We start from the raw sequence: 11,293 nt of genomic DNA, 5'->3' as shown, positions 1-11,293 counted from the left end.
AGCAGGACCGTGTCCTCCAGAGGCTTGGTCAGCAGATGCTCGTGTATCCTCCCATGGTCTTCCCTGGGCACGTCTTAATCTCCTAAAGACACCAGTCGCGTGGGTCAGGGCTCACTCGAACATCATTTCACCCTAATTTTATCTTTAAAGCCCTCTCTCCAAATGCAGCCGCGTTCTGAGGAACTGGGAGTTAGGACTTCTGAGGTCTGCTCTCAAGAGCGTCTGTCTCCAACAGTCACCCCACGTGACGGTGACAATAAGACCCACAACCCAGGTGCTCAGAGCTCGGCCACTTGCAAACACTTCCCGGTTCATCATCCCCTTCTGTCTCACAGGGGGGGCCACCAACTACTGTGTTTCCCCGAAAATAAGCCCCAGTTTAGGTTGTCAGCCAGACGGACGCATGTCGTACGTTAGGACGATGTTCCAGAAGGAGATGACATGACTGTATTTGAATAAATGTAGATTGTTGTACACGAAAAAATAAGACATCGACTGAAAATATGCCCTCATGCGTCTTTTGGAGCAAAAATTAATATAAGACCCGGTCTTATTTTCGGGGAAATACGGTATAAGACCGGGTCTTATTTTTGGGAAACATGGTATCTCTCCTATTTCCCAGGCCTAAGGGCGGGGCCTGAAGATGGGGACACAGAAGTTCTATAAACCACTGGGAGGCATGGAAGAAACACACTTGCTGTCCAGGGGTTCCTGTACCTAGGCCCATGGGAACCCCGGGGGCACGCATGCACACAGCGTGATGGGGAGAGGCTGGTATATGATTTTTAAACTCATTTTCTCACCCCCAGGAGTCCTGGCGCATCACCTCTCCGAGCCTCAATTTCCCCATCTGTAAATTGGATGCAACCAGAGTCCCCACCTGGAGGCCACGTGTGTGAGTTTCTTTTCTGTGGCAACTATTATTATTACCGGCAATGTCAAGGTTGGAAAATCACATCCAGGAAGCAAAAGTGGGCAGAGGATCTGCAGCCCCCAGTGCCCTGGAAGCTCCTCCTCCCCCAACCCCCATGGAGGACCCCCCATGCTGCTGTGTCAGTGGCCCCTGTGCCTACCTTCTGCCCCACCAGGCCGTGACCTTGAACGCTTGCTCACCGAGCCAAGTTGGGGCCTGGCCACCAAGGAGTCTACCTGAGATTCCATGGCCTCCTGGGGCACCAGGGGCGACTGCCCAGGGCTGGCACTGGGCGAGGGGACCAAGTCCACCAGCTTTTGCAGAAATGACCGGGCCGGCCAGCAGTATCCATTAATGAGGACTGAGAGCCAATGAATAATGAAAAGGCATGTTATGTGGGTGGACTTTCTGGGGCGGGTGCGTGTTTTGCCTTGTGCAGCATCCAGGTGCTGCTGCCTGGGGTGGCGTGTGGGGCGTGTGAGCCTCTGGGCAACCAGTGGCCACTCCTGCCGTCTCTGGGATCATGTCTCAGCTCCCAGTCCAGCCAGGCGGTGTGAGGGGCCCCTCCCAGACTCCAGCCACGCGCAGAACTTTCCATAAAGCCTGGAAAATCTCTTTGGAACCTGCCCTTTCCACAGAGAGTGGTGTGTGACTTTGTGGGGGGTGGGGTGGGTGGGGTGAGGGTGTCTGTGGTGGTCACTGGGTATGCGTGCAGCAGGTGGGTCCTAGACACGGGGGTGCAGGAGAGGTGCTGTGGATCCAGCATCAGCTCCTCATTCCGAGCCAGAGTCCCTGGCTCTAGCAGGGACCCCAGGATGCTTGCTAGGCTGCCGTCCATGCCCCCAAGAGGCCACGTGCCCTCCTACCACCTCTGTGTCATCCTTCTTCATGTTGACTTTTCCCGGGAAGGGCAAAGGCTGTCCCAGCTCCTCGCCCCACACCCGTAGCCTGGCCCTGGCCCATGGTCCCCACCCTGTTGGCCCAGCACTGACGATAACTTTTATTCTTCCAACGTCAAATCTTTCTCCTGACCTGGAGGGCTGAGCCTGCATGCACGGCCCGCCTCCTGCCCTGGATGGACACAAGCCCTCAGGCTCTCCAATCTGCCTCCAACCTTCACAGCCTGTGGGACATCCCTTTGGTCTTTCAGCTTTTTACAAAAGGTCAGATTTTTCTTTAAGTGACCACATGCAAATGGTCTGGATGAGTCACCTTCGACCTGAGTCATTCTGGCTGCCACAAATGTTTCTATTTTAATTTCTTTTCTTTATTGAGGTGAGATTGATATAACATTAACCATTTTAAGCTATACAATTCTATAGCATTTAGTGCATTCACAGTGGGGTGCGACCATCCCTTCTATCGAGTTCTAGAATGTTTTCATCACCTTGAAAGGAAACCCTGGACCTATCATCAGTCAGTCTCCATTCCCCTGCCCCGGCCCGTGGCAACTTCTAATCCAATTTCTGTGTCTGTGGATTTGCCTATTCTGGACATTTCACAGAAATGGAATCGTAAAACTGTGACCTCCTGTGACTGGTTTCTCTCACTGAGTACGATGTTTTCTCAGTTCATCCACCTTGTAACATGTGTCAGTGCTTCCCTCCTTTTCATGGCTGAGTAATATTCCTCGGTGTGGATGAACCGCACTTGTCTACCCTTCAGCCTGACCCTGCTCACCCTTCTCCCAGGACCAAAAGAGTAAGCACTTCGGAACTTCCATGCTTCGTCCCAGTCCACATTTCCAGCCACTGCACACCCAGGCATCAATTTGCAGTGGTTTATCCTGGACGTGTTGCTCAGAAGCCAGGGGACAGGGCCATCCAAGGATGGTTTGGATGTCCCTAATTTTAAACAGCCCAGGTGTGGTATGTCAGGGGCCTGGGAGCCTGTACGAGTTGCTCTCTTCATATGGAGACATTGATTCCCTGTTCACGTAGCTCACTCCATGTCTGCTGTCCCCTCCAAAGGCAGCCTCTGTCACTCCAGAAGCAGGCTCTGAGCCTAGCGTAAGGGGCCACCTGTGTCCTGTCACCCGATCTCCTGGAGGTAGATCTGTATAATAGAATATTTCTCAGGCTGAGAGCTATGCCTGTGCTGCACGGTGACAGGCAGAGCCAGAGAGGCCATGTCCCCCAGACGGCTCCAGCTCCCGAGCCCCAGCCTCTGCTTTCCCTCCCTGCTCTCCCTCACCCAGCTTCCAGCTGATTTTCCTGCTGGCATTCCAGGGAAAGCAAATTCTCTGGGGGCAAAAGGCATCTGTCCAAATGAGCTTTCCGAGTCTGCTTTAAAACACTTTGGGAAGCTCCAGGAGAGAAAATATGGTTTTGATTTTCTGGAGCAGGCGCAGGCCCCCAGCTCAGCCCACGTGGCCTGAGAGCCAGTCTCCTTGATTCTCACCCAGACACAGCGTCAGGGAGCGTGTCTCGGAGCCAGCCGGGTGGAGCTGCCGACAGGTGGCCTCTCTCCAGGGCCTGGGGCTCCCGTCCGAGGGTGCTGCTCCCTCAGGCCCCAGCTCCCTCGGGCCTTCCAGCCTCAGACAGGCCACTGAGAAACTTGGGTGGGGGCAAGAGTTGACCACATGGCGTTTCAGGGGAGATCTCAGTCCCTCTGGGACTCACAGCTGCCCTTTCCCAGTCCCCATGGCCAGGTGACTGGGGGATGTCGGGGGGGCCGCCTCCCACCTGGGACTGCCTGGCAAGTACTAACTTGCTCCCCTGAGTAGGAAGAATTCTGGAACAGCTGCACACATAGACAGCAGTGAGGCCCTCCAGAGCACATGGCCCATTGCTAGTCTTGTTTGAGGTCAGAGGTGTTAGTCATGCCCACCTCCTTTGGGGTTCCCAAGTCTACAGGCAACAAGCAGGGAGGATCTGGCTGCACAGAGTCCCCCGGGGGCTCCTGATGATTTTCTCAGGCAAGGCTCTCCAAAGCCCTGGGGAGTCTATGGGGGAAGACCTGCTGGCTTCCTGAGTCTGCGGTCACAGGGAAAAGGGCCTCCTGCTCTTGGGGGTCCCTGGAGGTTTGCACACCTTCCTGCCCAGCCCCCACATTGGCTGGAGAACAGCTCAAGAAGTCTCATGGTCTCTGACACCTTGAAACCCAGGAGGCTCTAGTTCCCTATGGGCAGAATCGGGGAGACCCCACCTTGCAGGGAATCTAAGATCTATCACATGGGGCCCTGACGAGTGCCCCACGCTCAGCCTGGGGAGCCAGGCCAGAATGCCCCCAAGTGCCCCCCCCACACTGTGGCCCAAAGTCCCCATTTACCCTTCTGTCACTTGAAGCCAATCGGCCGGTCACAGCCCTTAATGGGCAGATCCATGTGCCTGACATGAGGAGCTGGAGTCAGCAGTGACCAGAGCCCTCCTGGGGCTCGTGGTGTGGGGGCAGGCGTCCTACCGGTTGCGGTGACTGCCAATGGTGACCTGGGCTTCGGGGAAAATAATCAGATGGACTCATTGTTTGGGGTATTCCAGGAAGGCTTCTCGGAGGAAGCGGCATATGAGCCAAGGGTGAGGGGTTGGGGAGGCACATTTGGGGCCAAGGGCACCCAGGGGCATGGGGCAGTGGATAGCACTCCCCCTTTCTCCCAGGAGATGTCCCTTTACAGCAGTGGCTCCCAGGAAGGTCTGCTGGGGCCCACTCCCCATCATCCCCACCCTGGAGACAAACATGCTCCACTGCAGCCCCATCTGGCCTCATGGGAAGTGGCGAATGTCCGTGCCAGCTTGCTCCAGCCCAGCCCACCTGGCGTCCTTGTTTCCTTTTTCTTTCTCTTTTTAGTCTTGGGTGCCTGTCCGAGGTCAAATCCACCCCCCAAAGCCTCGATTCCCTCATTCATACTGTTCCTCCCTGCCTTCTCCTTTACCTATTTCCCCACAGCAACGGCTCAGGGGGTCCCAGCTCCTCACTGGGGTGTCTCCTAAGAGAACCAGTCATTTGCACACACGGTGCCCTGCAGCCCGCAGGCTCAGTCTAGCTCGATGTTCACCCGAGAGCCACAACTGGTAGTGCAATGTTTCTGACTGCTGCCAGGAACCCCAGACTTTCCCCAGGGTGACCCCCAAGCCCCCAGAGAGCTCCAGAGCTCAAGACTTCCTGTGTGTGCCCCTGAAGGGCAGGGTCTCTGGGTAATGACTGGGGGTGCTGTTGGGCCCAAGGGGTGCACTTGTTTTCTTTTGTGGCATCTTCCCTGGGAGCCATCCCAGCCTCAGAGCATGGCCCCAGCACTCATTGCTCTGGCTTCTCCATCCCACGGCTCTGCGTGTTGTCTCCCATTTTAATCCTGTTGCTCAGGCTCTTTGAGGCCCAAGCCTTTTCGCACTTAAACTGAGCCCCTGACCACCCACCGGAAAAGCCGCCCTCTTCCAGGTTGGCTCCCTCGCCCTTCTGAGGGCCCCAGGGAGGCACCCCCCAGGAGCCCATTTTCCAGACTCGGGTAAGCCAAATCTGTGCCTCCCCTGATATGCCAGGCTGAGGGTGACCAGCAGGCACTGTGGTAGCTGCCTCTAGCTGGGGTCCCTCCATCCTCCTGGCACTGCAGCTGGGGAGTGGCACAGTGCATTTTGCAGACTTGAGCTTCAGGGACTCAGAATAAAGGAGGATTCAATTGGGGACTCTCCTTGGGGACTCTCCAGGGGCTTCATGCAAATGAGCCTCCACTTAGGCTGTTCTGTAACGAGGCAGGGAGCAGCCGCTCCCACACTCCGGATCTGCTGCGCCCTGCCACCCACGTACCCTGTGGAATTAGCTCTCAAATGGAAGGAACAGGTGACGGGTGCCTGCGGGAGGGGAGTCAGCTGCCCATCTTACCCGGGTATGTGGAGTGGGAGGCGGGAGCCAGGGTCCTGCAGCCCCATCACATATTGAGATGGGATCGGTCTCCTTTCCAAAGGCACCGAGCTGGCTATGTCCCTACTTTGCAAGAAAATGGCGTTCCTGTTAGATGGGAGCTGGACGCCCACCTCCCAGCAGCTCCAGCCTGTGTTCCTTCAGCAAGAGCGCCCGGCCGCACCCGTTAACTCCTGACACCATTCACCATCCTGAAAGGATGAGCACCCCACTCCGCCTGGCTGGCTGGCCGGTGACATCCATTAGCTTGAGGTGGGGCTGGGGCTGGTGTTCATGGAAGAAAATACTCCTGCCAGCGCTTCCTGCTCAGGGGGTCTGGCATCCCTGCAGCTCCCACCGGGCTGGCTGTCATGGTGGCAGGGGCTGAGCCTCCAAATCCTGTGCTAAGCACCTGCCCACGTGCATCTCTCATGTTCCCGACGCTGTTCCTGGGGGGATGAGTGTGTTATTCCCATTTCACAGCTAGACCACTGAAACCAGACAGGCCAGTAACTTGTCCACAGGTGTGCACATGGGAGGACCCAAACTCCCAGAGGCCAGGCACCATGCCTCAGGGTGAATTTTGACCCTGCCTTGACACCTTCTCCCTATGTGGGAAAAGGGAGAAGCTTCAGGTTTCTAGAGCCAGGGTTACCCAGGCCCTTTGTCCATCTTCATCCCTCCTGCCCCCTTTAGTGAACAAGTTCCTCAAAGGCCTGAGTGACCCCAGGATGAGAGGGAGAAGGCAGGGGAGGCTTCCCCTCTTCAGGGGTGATGTCCGGTGTGTCCAGGCCTGCCTTGGTCTCACACATGTGTTTGAGAGGACACATATGCACAAACATATGCAACTGTCAGATGCTAAGTTGCAAGAACATTGACGGTGCTTCCCTGTGGTGTCTGGATGTGCTGCCACCTGACAGGACTCTTGTTTCCTGGAAACAGGTATGGTATTTGCTCCATGCTTCCCTGACGTGGGTGTAGCCCCTTCCTCCCAGGGGGCTTGCCCTCTGCCTGCACAAGGGGTGGTCCTCTGGACAGAGCAGCCCCGTTGCCACGAGGGTCTCAGAGGCCCAGGAACAGCGCCTGGGACACAACCTTGCCACCTCGCTTGGGTTCAAATCCTAGGACACTCTCTGCAAGGTGTCCCAATGGTTGTGTCACCTGTTCCTCGACTTCCAGCCAGCAAAGTGTTGCTGACTGACTGGTTGACATATCCAGGGCAGGGGAGACCCCTCTCCCAGACTGCCTTGGGTTTCACTGCACCCCCATCTCTGAGACAACACCCATAGGAGGAAACGGACATGTCTTGAAGCTGCAGGGAGCCAGGGGCTCTGGGCAGTTTTCAAATCCAGCCCCTAGGGGGCTGCAGGGTCATAGGGATGGGACAGGCTGAACCTCCCCCTGGCCAGGAGCCGGGGGCAGTGGGCCCGTGATGCACTCCCAGTTCACAGGCTCTCTGAACTTACCCTCCCCTGAGGAACTCAATTTCTCTGAGTGGGAGAACCGGATCTGTGGGTGGCACTTTTTTCCTGGTGACGTCTAAATAACCATGACAGCAGCAGCTAAAGAGGGTGGGGCCTGGCTCTGGGACGTTCTTTCTAGGTCTTCATGGCTCCTCTCCACTTCCCTCCCCTCCTGTTCCCTCTTCTCTTTTTTCCTCCCCATCTCTTCTCACCTATCTCCTCTTTCCTCTCCTCTCCATCTCTCTCCACCCCCTCTTCTCCTCCTTTTCCTTTCCTCCCCCCCCCCAGTCCCTTTCTTCTGCTTCTCACCGTGTGGGGAGCACCCCCACTGCTGCCCTCTGTCCCCAGAGCTGGGAACCGGAGTCCAGAGGCCAGAACTCCCACCCAAAGTCCCCTCTGCGTCTAAATATTTACTGCTGTGTCTGCACACAAAAATTAATACCCCGATTTTGTCGGGTGATTCCCACTGCCCACTTTGCCTTTGGAAAGTCAGGCCGGCGCTGGCCTGCTCTGGCCGGCCACAATGGCAGCACCCACAATGCCCGCACACAGGCCGGCTGGTTGTGCATACAAAGCACCCAGCCTGGCCATTATCATTCCAGAACCGAAATCCACCCCAGCGTGCATCTCATCGGTCATTCAGCAGCCCTTAATGACTTGTCAGTTCCTTGCCCTGCCATTTTCTGTCTAATTAATTCTTTTATTGTGCACCGGATAAAGAAAGACAAAGGCCTCCCGGCTATAATGATTCATTAAAATGCAGCCCCTTCCCTGGAGCTCTTGGCCCTGCACCAGCCGGGCTGCTCTGCCCCGGCAGGCCTTGCGCCCCTTAACCCTTTGCAGGGTCCTGGGTTGGGGTGCCAGCCCGCCTTGGCCTCTGGGAAGCAGGTGACCGGGGCTCCTGCAGCTGCTGGCGTTCAGGGAAGAACCTGACCTGAGCCACTTAGAGACCCTCCTGGAAAGCGTCTCCTTCTTTCCCATGGCAGTGGCAGCTAGAGGAGCTCAGGTTCTGGCCCCAGCACCCTGGGGAAGGCAGGGCTAGAGAGACCTGGGAGGTGCGGAGAGGGCCTGCGCCTCACACACACAGTACCCTCCGGGGGACAGCCTAGCCTGGGCAGAGAAGGCAGGGAGGCTGAACCGAGCCTCCACCAGCCATTTCACGGCCAAGTTGAGGGGGGCTGAAACAACAAGTCACTGTGATGCTGGGGGAGACAAAGGGAGAGAGAGGAATGAAGGTCCCAGGAGTCCAGGGACAAGTCTGCCAGCAGGACGGAGCAGGAAGGTGCCTGTCAGTGTGCCCACATGCTGGCTTCAGCCACGCCTGGTCACTCCTCAGAGCACCTCGGTGAGACCATCGCCATCCCATGGTCATGGGGGAAACTGAGGCACAGAGCGGTCAACCGGCAAGTGGCAGAGCTTCCAACCACTGGCCTACTAAGCCTTCCTGTAGGGAAGCCTGGAGTCCACCTCAGTGCAGCAGGAGGATCCCAGAGGTGGAGACGGGAGAGGTGGCAGCAAGACCCCCGGCCTCTATGAAAATGTACGTTCTCTGCCCATTTCACTTTTACGTAATTGTCTTACCAGCACACCCACCCTCGTTTGCAGATGAGCAAAAAGAGGCATCACGTGATTAAGGTAGCGAGAAGCCCACCAATAGTCACTCTCAGGCATCTGAGTGAAATGCTCGGTCACAGGTCCCAATCTCACTGAATCTCCCCAACACCTGGTGGGGGGGCATTCCCATCTTACAGGTGAGGAAACGGAGGCTCCCAGAAGAAAGCCAGGTGCCACAAAGCCAGCCGGCCGAAGCAGAAGGCACAACACGCCCCAGAGCCGGACGCTGGGGCGTGTGGTGAGTATGAGCAGGGCCAGGCCTCAGGCCGTCTCTGCTCCAGGAGGAAGGTGGGTCGTAAGCCCCAGGGCATCTCCTTCTTTTGCCCCTTCCTTCCCCGATTCCTTCTTTGAAGGCTCCTGCAGCCACAGTGACCCCCAGGGCCCCCACAACCCCATCCTCGGAAGACGGCATCTTCAGACCTGCCCCTTCCAGGATACAAGGGACCCCAAAAGTAGTGAGGCTTCTGCCAGCGTGAGACAGGAAGCAGGAGGCGTTAGGACACGAAGTCTCTGAATGCAGACAAGGAGATGAAGCTCCTTCTTCCCCCGCACCCTGACAACTCGGAATGTCGGGGTTCCCAAGGTGACGGGGCACCTGATGGGTCCCTGCGGCTCCCACGCACATCCTGGCCAGGGGAAGCCGGTGGCCAGGAGGCACAGCTCCCTCACCTGCATTGGCTGGCTCAGCTGCCACTGGGTCCTCAGATTGGCGCAGGGCTACAGAGCAGGCTTCGGGGAGCAGGGGCCCAGGTCGGGGGCCATGTTCGGGGGCACCTGAATCTACAGACTCCTTCCTTTGGAATGATTTGGTCCCATGGCCTGGTGGGAGCAGCCCCGTCTCCTTCTATTGGGGTCTACACTGTCCCCCAGTACGAGTGGGAGATTTGGCACTGCTGGCTCTGTGGCCCTGAGACCAGGCCCAGGTTGGCACAGGTTTCTTGTGAAGCTTGGTGGAATGTGTCCAAGGAGGCCATCCACACAGGAGGTGAGGACTTATCTACTGTCTGATGGCTGTCATGTCACCACTGGGAAACGCACCTCCACAGCCCTGGTGGATAGCAGACCCTGCAAACTTAGCCAGAGACGGGGTCCACGAAGACCCTCTGCGCTGGGCCAGACACTGGGAAGGAAAGGCTGGAGTCCAGACACCAGGCCAGGACCCCAAGCTGGTGACGCCCATCCTGGGTGCCCATCCCTAAATGTGACCGAAAGTCACAGCAGGCTGGGTGGGTCCCAAATGTGACCCCTGGGACAGGCCTGGTGAGCAGAGCCAAGGTCCTCTCCCAGGCAGCTGCTCGGAGGACACAGGCCCTCCCCAGCTGACAGTCAAGCTGGCGGTGAACTCACATCTACACAGAAAACACACTCCTGAAAGCTGATATTGTCCCAGGAAGAGCAGTCGTGCTTAGGGCCCGAAGGGGCTTTTCTAGTCTATCAGAGCAGGGCTGCAGCATCTCTGCTATTTCCCCTTCTCTCTGAACAGGGCATTCTGTTCAGCTGAGAGCAGAGGCAACGCACTCTGTTCTGGGTGAGGAAATAGAAAATGAGGAACTCTTCAGATAGCCCATCCCCGGGATGGGCTGCTCTCAGTGAGAACTGGCCTCTGGAGAACAGGCTTCTGCAAACGCCTCCTGGGACGTGGGGTGAGGTGGGGCCGAGACTGGCCTTGAGAATAATGTCGTCAGCCAGGAACTCCCGAAAAACCTTCAACAGAGGACCAGGGCAGCCCCCAGGACCCCTCCCCCCAGCAGCCCTGACCCCCAGTGTCACCTGGGGAGACAGAGACCTCACGACTCCCAGGGCCCCTGAGTGCCTGAAAATGCTCCTAGAGGGGAAGCCACCAGCCCGGCCTTCAGAAAGGGAAGGGGGCCCTGGGAGGGGCAGGGACAAAGTACAGGAGTTCTCATCTTTGGGCCCTCCGGCCCAGGCAGGGGCATGGCCTTCCCAGGACAGTGGTGGCCGTCTTTTGGCTCCCTGAAGCTTGATGAGCTCAGAGGTAGGGAACCCACGGTGGCTCTCACAGGACCCAGCGCCATGGGGCTTTCACAGCAGGGCAGGTTGGTGGGAAGGAGGGCCGGGCCCCCAGGAGTTAACATGCAGGAGCCCCGCCAAGTCCAAACAAAACCGAAGAACGTCCAGCCCTTGGGAGCCTGGCAAGGTCTAAGCAAACCCGGAGCAGCCAAAGGGCGGCCTCGCTCACCCTGTCAGCAAGCTGGACACGGGGGTTTCCTCCGTTTGGGGTATCAATGGGAGAGCTCAGAGGGCCATATGGACCTGGGCAGCCTTTGGCTGGACACAGGACGGGCTGGGCCAGTTCCATGCAGGCAGCGAGCTGTCAAGGTCAAGGGCGCCCATGAGCCTGGCTTTTAGCAGCCACCCCCCCGCAGACCCCACCTTGCCCCAGAGGCTTGGCACATCCTGGACCGCACCAACCCTCATAAATCCGGCAGCTCTTCCCAAACACTACTCT

This window comes from Rhinolophus ferrumequinum (genome assembly GCF_004115265.2).
Source record: "Rhinolophus ferrumequinum isolate MPI-CBG mRhiFer1 chromosome 15 unlocalized genomic scaffold, mRhiFer1_v1.p scaffold_54_arrow_ctg1_1, whole genome shotgun sequence".
Classification (NCBI taxonomy): Eukaryota; Metazoa; Chordata; class Mammalia; order Chiroptera; family Rhinolophidae; genus Rhinolophus; species Rhinolophus ferrumequinum.
This window is presented reverse-complemented; position numbering follows the sequence as displayed.